This window comes from Homarus americanus, unplaced genomic scaffold, assembly GCF_018991925.1.
Source record: "Homarus americanus isolate GMGI-L3 unplaced genomic scaffold, GMGI_Hamer_2.0 scaffold3652, whole genome shotgun sequence".
NCBI classification, from domain to species: Eukaryota; Metazoa; Arthropoda; class Malacostraca; order Decapoda; family Nephropidae; genus Homarus; species Homarus americanus.
This window is the reverse complement of record NW_024750264.1, coordinates 1-11,328: the sequence shown is the minus strand read 5'-3', so window position 1 is coordinate 11,328 and position 11,328 is coordinate 1. Positions and strand designations below refer to the sequence as shown.

The 11,328-nt window shown below is 39.2% G+C and overlaps 1 long non-coding RNA gene across 4 annotated transcripts; it reads right to left on the bottom strand.

Annotated features, from left to right (window-relative positions):
- Positions 1-1,502: 1,502 nt before the first annotated feature.
- LOC121854020 lies at positions 1,503-5,208 on the bottom strand. 4 transcript variants are annotated; one of them, XR_006086451.1, is made up of 3 exons: positions 5,010-5,208; positions 2,472-2,601; positions 1,503-1,610 (listed from the first exon to the last, which is right to left on the bottom strand). It is a non-coding gene; the product is annotated as an uncharacterized LOC121854020 (long non-coding RNA). The 4 variants fall into 4 exon arrangements; XR_006086452.1 differs by lacking the exon at positions 5,010-5,208 and adding an exon at positions 4,032-4,074; XR_006086449.1 differs by lacking the exon at positions 5,010-5,208 and adding an exon at positions 4,614-4,752 and having other exon boundaries at positions 1,504-1,610.
- Positions 5,209-11,328: the final 6,120 nt, after the last annotated feature.

The following is an 11,328-nucleotide window of genomic DNA, read 5'->3' as shown; positions in this document are numbered from 1 at the left end:
CCTGGCAAGCTCAATCGCTGATTAGTTTATAAAAATAGACATAAGAAATTCACTTGAATCATGGCATTGATTTTCATAGTTAAATGTACAGGAACCGAGCTGAACGTAATTTCTGTCAATGCGTTATAAGTCTTTCTGGCATGTGTACCGCACAGGCCTGAGTTGCCAGTTAGCCGAATGTAAACTCGTGCGCGAGGAGAGCGTCACTCCTCTGACGCTTCTCCATCATTATCTCAGGTATGTGTACGTCTCTGCCCGCCATATTAAGTCTGCTTAACTCAGTGAATTTTGTGAATATCAGTGTTTATGTCTTAACAGTGAAATTGTCATTTACCCAGTGAAAGAATTCATTTAACGTAAATATCGTCTGTCTTTGCTTGTCATGTGGTGTGTTCTTTTAAATGTACAACCAGTCATGATGTAAGAAGCAAGACTATTTAATTGGAATTACAGATGAGTAAAGCCAAGGAGTTGTATGTTAATGACATTTTTAACCAAATTTAATATCATATTAATAAACCATTTTTAGAGCATGTTAGGGGCATCATTTTCCCTCAGTATCTGCCTTTATTCTTGTCCAATAACTTGAGACCAGAATTACAGAACCCATGTGCCGTAACCCTCACCATGCTAACAAAGGTCAGAGGTTATGGAGTAACTATAGGAAATTAAATAATTAGACAGAACTCATGGAGAAAAAGAAAGAATAAGGAAAAGAAAAGAAAGAGACAAGGAAAACCCAACCCCGCCCTTATATCATCTTGATTATCTAAGTAGACCGAGGGCCTTAGGACTAACAACCCTTCAGACATGCCACAATGGGGCAGATCTCAATGAAACATTCATAATCCTGAAAGTGATGAAAACATGAACCCGGGACATGTCATTGTGATGTCCTGCACCACCAACACGAGGGGACATAACTACAAGCTGGCCAAGTTAACACGTAGACCAAATATAAGGAAATACTTCTTTACACAGAGGCTGGTAGACCTATGGAACAGTCTGCCAACACAAGCTGTGGAATCAAGAACAGTATTGGACTACAAAATACCCTTGACAAAATCATAAGTATATAAGAAAATAAGGAGTCTGCAATAGGCTGGTTGGCCTGTGCATGGCAGCTCCTGTTGAGAGTTACTACCACTCTCTATCATCCATGAATCTATCTAGCCTCCTTTTAAAACTTTCCAGCGTTCCAGCACTTACTACAAAGTTGCTAAGCTTGTTCCACTCGTCCACCACCCTATTTGTGAACCAGTTCCTTCCTAAACCTAAACTTATCCAACTTAAATCCGTTGCTCCGAGTCCTATCCTGCTCGGATATTATAAGAACTTTATCTATATCTCCTTCATTGATTCCTTTCACCCACTTAAATACTTCTATCATATATCTCCGATTATCATTCACATCATCAATGTCACCATCAATAGTCATAAACCTAATAGTTTCTCATGATATGGTTATCAATAATATGGTTATGAAATCAGCAGGTCATTTTACTAGATAATGAAAATACGTCAGTTACCCACCTTTTGGTATGTCTCGTACTGTTTTCTTCAGAGTTCTTCCAAGACTTCTGTGTATTGTGCTCTTGAGGTTTCCTTATCTTCACACACATGAGGGGGTGGGGGGGATAAAAAACATTGTTATTATTATCATTGTCATTATCATTCTCATCATCAATGCCATCATTAATGTCATATAACCTAACCATTTCTCATGATAGGTCGACAATCCCTTATCCAAAACTCAGAAACAGAAAGTTTTTAAGTGGAGCAAAACAGTTTATTTTTTTTTTGTTTTTATTTGTCATACAGGTAACAGGGATTAGCTCACCCGGGCACAGGTCACTGATACACATCAGGGCCAGAGGGGCAAAAATGTAGAAATAATAGTAATAATAGTAATAGTAATAGTAATAATAATAATAATAATAATAATAATAATAATAATAATAATGAAGAAATACAAGAATGAAAAAAGATCAAAGTGAGAAAGACGACCTAGACCTATGAATTATTATTATTATTGTTGTTACATTTTCGCCCCCAGGCCCCAATGTGGGTCGGTGACCTGTGCCCCGGTGGTCTGCTCCCTGTAAGAAATAAAATATAAATAAAATAAAAATGAATAAATAAATAAAATTCCTTAACCTAACCATTCCAAAATCAGAAATACAGCTGACCCCAAGGATTTCGGATAAGGGATTGTCAACCATATGGTTATTAATAATAAGATTTATAATCATCATCACTGACTAATAAATATTATACCCACAGGTCATTATACTAAAAGAACAATGCAGGATCTTACATAACCCACTGGTTTCCATCCCTTGGCATGGCCACCTTTACTGGGTGGCCATTAGGTAAATAAGGTAAAAACAGTCTCAAAGGAAAACACAAGTACTGTATTAGACTCAGCTTATACACCTAATGAAAACATGTGAAATAACAGTAAGACTCACCTCCCACAGATCAACTGTGTTTCATCAGTTGTCATTGGTGCCGTCATAATATACTGTATAGGTCTGGACAGTGTGTATGGTTGAGTCTGTACTGGTCATACTGAAATGTGTTGCTGGTCCTTGAAGCTTCCTGGAAATGTAATAACCAATAATAATATAATACTGTAAAAAGTTGTCGCATCGGTTTCCTTAGTTAATATTGTCCAATTAACAACTGTGGAAAATATTAACAAAATACAGTATACAAATATGTTTGGGTGATGTTTGGCTGATAATAAGTTAAAAAAGCAAAACGACAATGCACAGGTTAGGAAGTTAGGTAAGGTTAGGAAGCTAAGGTTAGGTTAGGTTAGTTTAGTTTAGTTTAGGTCAGGTCAGGTTCTGTTAGGTTCCGTGCATTGTCGTGTCCGTGTTCAGGGTCATGTAAACAGTATCTCCAGAAATTTTGGTACAATTCCTTAAGTTATTTCTGGTGCTAACCATCTCCTCCACCTTATAACAAGAGAAGTACAGTATGGTTATGACCTGTTATAGAGGATACATCAGGGGAAATACTTCAGTTAATATTCGTTTTTATCCCAATAGGCATTTTGGATTCTTTACCATATTACTAGAATTCTTTTTTACCTAGGAATCAGTTTTCTTCACTGGTGTTTCCGGCACAAATTTATATTTTTTGAGGATTTTAAACTATAAAACCTCCCTAATTCCCAACAAGTGGACAGGGCTTTGAAGTAGATGGAAAATGTGGGGTAAAATACTAAAAATAACACTAAGCAAACCTTTGAAAACCTAACCTAACCTTCCTTAATGTATAAAAAGGTTAGAAACCATTTTCAAGTTTATGGATTCCCACCTCACCTGAACACGGAAAACTTCACCAACACATTAAACACCAAAATCAACAATAAGGTGCTGTACGTGCTTTATAGGTTGGGTTAGGTCTTCAAAGGTTTTTTATTGTTCTTTTTATTATTTTACCCCACATTTTCCCTCTCTTTCAAAGCCTTCTCCACTTTGAGCAACTACCATAATACTATTGGTAATTTTATTAGCTAAAACACTCGAAAAATATTATAGTCACAATACATTGACAATCCAAATGAGTGATTAACAACATACTGAACTGTACTATAGAATTTGAATATGAAAGTTGCAACTACTGAATTTATATGCTATTTTATATTAATTTTTGAGTCACATTACTCTCCAAGATTATGAACATAATCAACAGGACTGAATTACATTTCCCCAAAGTACTGTATAAAGGAGCCCAATCATCTGTGTCTTCTCCCTTCATATTTCCCTGGATGACGATAATCTTGGTTCTGCGATTATTCAGTCCAAGTTTTCTCAAAGCCATCCCAATCTTAATACGTATCAGACATTAAGGATTTCATTATCATCAGCATAGAAACGGTAGCCAACACCCCGAGCATCTACGGACATCCAGCAGAGATGCAAGACTAATGGTGTAGACTGTAAACAGAAGTGGTCCCAAAACCAAGCAGTGAATTATATGACCTCACACAATGTACCCGGAGGGCGACCTCACTTTACCTGGTGACATCACGAGATCTGAGGTTGACAAGTTCCACAACAATTTAAATAACGAGTTACTTAATACACAAAGGCAAAACATACCATACAAAAAACACAGATCAAATAACAATGACTCCAAATGGATACATAATTGTTTAAAGAATATTATTGGACAAAGAACGGCTGAAGTTTACCTCCTAGATTATTATAAGGAATTGGCCAGTAGGGTTAAGACTGAGATAAGAAAAGCAAAGAACTGAAGGTAGTAAGGGAGGCAAAGTCAAACACCAAGAGGTTCTTCCAAATGTATCACACTAAAACACGTGACAATATTGGACCAATACAGTCAGATACTGGCAGGCTAACGACAGAGAACTGAGCAATAATCTGAAGATATTTTACAACAGTTTTCACCACCAAAAATTTAAACATGATACCCGAGGCACCGACTATATACAGAAATAATGAAGAAAATAAATCAAGCAAGATAGTAGTGACTAGTAACGATGTTAGTAAACCTAAGAAGTCGCCAGGTACCGATGAGATATTTGCCAGAGTATTAAAGGAATGTAAGGAAGAGCTTAGTACACCCAGTCCTACCTTAACGTTGCCCCGGGGTTCCATAACGCGGGGGATGCCTGTAGTTAAAAGCTTTGCAGGGCGTCATGTCCGAAAGTACAATGCCCCGAGTTAGAAGTGGAAGGACCAGGGATATGCAAGAATTGGATAGAATGGTCATCTTTCTCGTAAAACTCGGCACTAAACTTAATCGTAGGAGCACAAACGACAACCATACTCCACCACGGCCATTGTGAGACTGGTCAATGAAATTAAAATCATACCCAGGCTGCTTCCTTTGAGAAAATCAGGTAAATTTGCATTGTCACACCGACTAAAAAATACCCAAAAAACACTAGAAAAACAAAAACCAAACCTAACCTAACTTAACTTAACTTAACTGACTCTCACCATATGATAGAATCACCTATTTCTTACCTTATTGGCCCGATTGCTGACGTTGATTCTCACTTAACGGGGGGTATAGGCGGGCAGCTTCTTCCAAGAATTTATGAAGGACATTTCCAGAAGAATCATGAATGAATATATATCTTGCTATGTATTGCTTCAGGAAGTGTTTCCAGATACCAGGCCTTTTAATCCACTCCTTTAAGTCACGCCAAACCCTCTCAATTGTTTGTGTGTATATCTGGCTGGGCTGGACCTATAATAAATTTTCAGTGATTAATCATGTGGTGTTCGTAACCATGATCACATAATTTTTTATATGCAGGCCAAGAATCCTAATAGAACCAGGCCGGATATATTTCAAAATTAAAGGCACTAAAGTTTCCCGGTAACGCTTCTCATGTAGGCAGCTCCACATTCATTTTCCTTCCAACAATTAGACCTCTTATTCGAATATGTTAATAGATTAGTGGTAGGAATGAACGGTGTGTAAATGCAATAATACCAAAAATCAAATATTGGTCGAAAAAATTGCGTGATGCACAGATAACATCTCACAAAGACTGAAAACTACTTATAATCAATTAAATTCAATTGTGTTGCTATTATCCATTTCTGCCATGTATATATGGGGTTCAAAAATGCTCAGAACAGCGAGATCTAAATGTTTAAGTGGTTTATAACTTTCGGGGGCACTATGTCCGAGAGTAAAATAATACCAAATTACCTATTACAGTACATTAACTCCCTAAACAAATTACTACTGTACTATCTTAGAAACTACAAATTCCTTAATCACTTCCTCCACAGTAGCACCACCACTCACCCTCCAGCACCACCCTCACCTCCATCACCACCACTCACCCTCCATCACCACCACTCACCACCACTCACCCTCCAACACCACTCCACCAGCTCAACAATCAACCATATTTCACTTTACTTACAGTATCCTCTTCACCATTCCTTAGCCGTCACAATCCATTTGGTTCTTATTCCTAAACAAAACTTAACATCATTTTAAAGGTTTAGCACAAGAGTACATACACGACTTCAGACGACAATGACTTCATAAATATAAATAATTATTCAAGACAGTAAAAGCCTGAGAAGAACCTTAACGCCGATCTCTGGACAGTATATAGTTAAATTAAAAGATAAAATTAGTAATCTTAGTATCTATTTACAGTATCAAGACGTTTGAAGAATATTTTTTAGGGGGTGTTAATTTTTATGAGCTGTAGTGTTATTACTTGAATGTTGGGTATAGATATAATTTAAATGGGAAAAACTATCTCAATATTTATTAATTAAGGTCAGTTTGGATGACTCGATAGAGATAGTTTATCAATCTTAATTTATCTTAAGTTCTTACCGCCCGGTCTCATCCTCCAGGTGGAAGTTTTAAGTGATTCTACTTTTACTTTTTTTTACTTTTATCCTCTTCGCCACTGATCGGCTTGTTAGCCGCTTGGGCGATCGGTCACGTCTCTGTCACGCACTGTTGGCAAATACTGGGCATGCACCGGCTCCTGAATGTACCTGAACCCGCTCCAGTGTTGGTCAAGTCTTCTCTTGAAAGAGCTCACACTCGGTGCCGTCACAACACTTTCTGGTAGATTGTTCCAAGAGTTTACAACCCTCACTCCGAAAAAGTTTGCCCTCACGGTTTTCCGGACTTGCGGCTTCTTCAATCTTGAGCTGTGACCCCTTGTGGGGCGAGCGTCCGCCAGCTCCAAGTAAGGACACTCAACTGAGTAGTGCCCCCTGAGATGCTTATAAACCTCAACTAGGTCCCCCCTTGCCCGTCTGTAGTATAAGCTAGGCAAGTTCAGGCGCTCCAATCTCTCAGGGTAGCTGAGGTGCCGAAGTGCAGGCACCAGTTTGGTGGCCCTCCTTTGAACATTTTCAACCAACTGACAGTCCCTAGCATATCTATCCACCACCAGATTAAATAAAAAAAGCCTAGATTAATATCCCTCGAAAGTTCCCAATTGAGTATAAGAGCCGATGAAGTGTCATGTGTGTTTAGTGCCATATAACTAGTGCCAGTAGTGATTATTTCCCCCAAAACACATCTCTATAGCGATATCAACGATGGTGAGTATACATAGAGTATTTATATTGGATAATCACATATATTTGAGCTGTATTCAAGACTTTCAATAAAACCTAAATTGCGTGGTTGGCGGCCAAGACACCTCCCAGATTACCTAGTTGTGATGGGTACCTAGTTTAAAGAAAAGGAAATGAATGAAATATTATGAATACTATCTATCAAAGAATAATAGAGAATTTACAGTAAATTTTCGTATTATTTGGTTAGATATTTTGCCTCAATAGTTTTTCATACTAAACAGTTGATTTACGTCGTCAATTTTAATTTACCCTGTAAGTAAGAATAATGACACTTTTTTAAATAATTATTACTTTGTATCGTTTCTTTTCAGGTTAATACTAATCTAATTGCACTGTGGAGATAGGTTTGTATATATTGGAAATGAAATACAAGAAATTATTCACTACAGCTGACAGGTAACGGGTCTACACGTCCCCCCACAAGCCGTTTTAGACTATTAATTTATATCACCTGTTTAATTAGTAATCTATATACCTGGTGAATTAGTCAAATTAATATTAACTATGAACTGTTACTTTGGCAGGAAAAGTATATGTGATAATATTTGGAGTTATATAATGGAATAAATGTTCCCCTCTCAGTGGCACCATTACAATCACTCCCTCAGTAGCACCATTACAATCACTCCATCAGTAGCACCATTACAATCACTCCATCAGTAGCACCATTGCAATCACTCCCTCAGTAACACCACCACAATCACTTCCTCAGGAGCACCACAATCACTTTCCCGGTATCACCACCACAATCACTTCCTCAGTAACACTACCACAATCACATTTCCGACAGTCGCGGTAACACCACCACAATCACTTCCTCGGTAGCACCACCACAATCACTTCCTCAGTAACACCACCACAATCACTTTTCCGGTAACACCACCACAATCACTTCCTCGGTAGTACCACCACAATCACTTCCTCAGTAACACCACCACAATCACTTTTCCGGTAACACCACCACAATCACTTTCCCAGTAGCACCACCACAATCACTTTTCCGGCAGTACCACAGTCACTTCCTCGGCCGTGTAATCAAGTTGACTTAGTTACAACAAACATTAAATAACAGCGTCATGGAGAGAGGTATTACGTCCAACCCGTACGGAGGTCAGGGGCGCTGTGAGCTGACTGGGTCACAACTGCTTCACTGGCTCATTCTCAACTGACTCATTTACTCACGATAAACTGAAGCACCTCACTTTGAAATATTTTTCATAATAGATGATTATTCCCACAGTGTAAAGACGAGGTAGATTCTCATTGCTAAGTGAAAAAAGTTGAGAGTTTCAAGGACTACTAGTGACTAAATTGTGCATTTTTATGTGCTAAATCGAAATGTGGCTTCAAAATCCGGATTTGACCACTTCTAGCGACTTATATTTTGAGTTGAAATTCATGAAAAATTAGCAATTTTTGCATATTTTTGTTGTACATAACATTTTTTCAGGTATATTATTAGAAAGGTTTCTTGAATTTTACCAAGGTGGCCATGTCTTTCTTGCTCCTGTTCCTGGACACGAGTTCCCTACTGGCCACCTGGCCCCTGATGTATGCCTCCCTCCTCTCTTTTGAGTAAACATGTTGATGATGATGTGCCGCTTCAGTTGTCATCCCCACACACCTCTCTACTGACTGTGTGTGTGTGTGTGTGTGGGTGGGCCATGCAGGAACTTCCATTAATCTATCCAGAAAGTCCATGATTGCAGCAGTGGTGAGGGGGCAAGTCAGAGGAGGCTGTTACTCCAGAGATCCATTCAATAAGCTCCGAGAGTTTGGTGGTATCTGGGTTAACGTCAGGAGTCCTGGGTCTGACACTGCACTCTCCTTCACCTCTGATTTCCAGTATCCTTTTCACAGCTTCCCTCCTCGACTTTACTGCACAGCATGGCCTGGAGCACAGCCTCAGTGTGCAGACCAGGCTGATCTCTTCACTATTCTTACAACCTTCGTCTGACTTGTGAGCAGTTTCAGCTGGTACAGTACAGGCCTGGGACCCTCCACCTAGCTATGATTTAACTTGATCTTGACCCAGTTTGGCATATAGACTCCCACTATGAATTCCACAATTGTCGTTAGATGTTTCAGTCCATGTTTGGAAATCCACAATCTGCAGAATCTTAGAGCAGTGGTGAGCCACCTACTGTGACAGACTGGCCTAATCTCAAGGAGAGCTAGACCCTGAGTGACCTGTCCTGATCTGATGATTTTGTTGCCATATGATTGGTCTGTGCTGAGATCCTTGACTACCTCCTGAGAGAGATTGGGTAGAGGAGGACCAACAGTGATCCTCGTGAAGTTTGGGTTGATCTTCAATTCAGTGGCAGTGTCTATCATCTTCCCTTGGGGTTCCGACCACCTGTTGCTTAATGTCTTTCCATTCAGTGCAGTCACTAGGTAACTCAGCTCCCCCGTGTGCAGGTCACAGACAATGCACACCAGCTTCCTGCCGAGCTTGGCCTCCACATAATGCATTACTCCTCCCTCCCAGCCAGTATTCACATTAGTGCTGTCACCTCCTATGGCTAAAAGGATCTGGTCTGCTCCTCTCTCTTTTAGCCAGTTCACCAAATGATCAGCAATGACCTCAGCATGACTTCTCTCCCCTGTAGCTTCCTCTGGTACCAAATGTCATAAATATTTCCCACCTGGTTCATTGCACAGTGTAGTGTGTTTCTTTAATGACTCCAGGAAACTGCCTGTCAGTTCCTTCATCTTTCATCATCACTTTGGTGTCATCTATTCTCCCATCAAAGAAGATACAGGTGATGCAATTTTACCAAATCTCATCAAACTTCTTAGCCAGTTCCTTAGTCGCTCTTTCCTGGGCCCTCATCACCTTGTTGTGATCAATCACCAGTGCCGAGTCACTCTGTGATAAGACCAGCATCAATCCGGGCAGCAGTAGCAATCTCTGTAGTCTCTCTCAGCCCAGTATGATGCCTCAAGCTAGCCAGAGCTATGTTGGTGATATTATCAGTGTTATATCTCTTCTTAGTCACAGGCAAGGAAGAAGTTGTTGCTGCCTCTGACATGGAGACGTTGTACTCTTCCCCGCCTTCGCCATTGTATCTCCAGTCTCCTCCATCTCCAGTAGTGACTCCGTTCTCAACTCTTCTTCTTTCTTGGCTGTCTCCTCTACCTTCCTCTTCTTCTCTTCGGCCTTCCTTTTCTGCTGTTGTCTATACACCACTGCTTCCTATCTCCTGGTCTTAGGGCAATCAGCTATAGACCCATCTGGTGTGGCCCAACACTACCCACCTCTGATGAAGGCAAGCTCCTGTACTGGTATCATCTGCTCCTCCTTGCATCTGTAGTCAGTGTGAACCTCACAATATTTACATTACAAGTAATCTCGATCATCAGGAGGGAAAACACATATATTGACAATCAAAACTTTAGCATTTGTGACTGTAAAGCTTAGAAACCGTGTACCAAATATCACCAAAGTTGACCACACCGATCAGTGACACACTGATATACTGTCATATTTAGGTTATATGTCAAAACTTTGTGGCCAAATGAAAGTAGGTAAATGGTCTTTTCAAACAAAAAAGGCATTTCTAAGTTTCTTACATAAAATGGCATTATTTGAGTACAGTACTACTGTAGTAGTTTTTTAATTGTTGACTTTACTAAAATTGACACACCCTACATCTAAGCTGTCTCCACCACCGTCAAAACAGTGCCTTAACTTTGTTCATGATTTCCTGACATCCTCTGGTAGCAACAGTTATTGATTATACAAGGGAATGTATTGAGTTTTGGGGGAGAAATTTTCTACCTTTGCCACCATATAAAACCTCATTGAAGGCCTTAGGTACGAGGAATGGAAGTAATCAGCCACATTAATAATTGGTGGATTTTTTTGGTATTACCACTGTACATTTAAAAATTGTTTGATTTATAAATGTATGAAAAAATTATAAGATTTTCAGAAATTATTATGGATGATAATCATTGTTGGCAGAAATATGGTGAAGGAAGTAAGATATAATAATCCTTAATTTATTTCATCGGGGGCTTAAACAAAATGCTTGTATGTACTGTACTGTATCTAACTCTGGTTTATGTTTTTACAGGTTTGGGTTCAGACTTCAGTGTACAGTACAGGGTAAGTGTACACTGTCAGTTTTACAGATGTTAGGCACCATTATACTGTAATAGGGAGCAGTTTTGAAATATTCACATCTAAATTTATAAATACTTC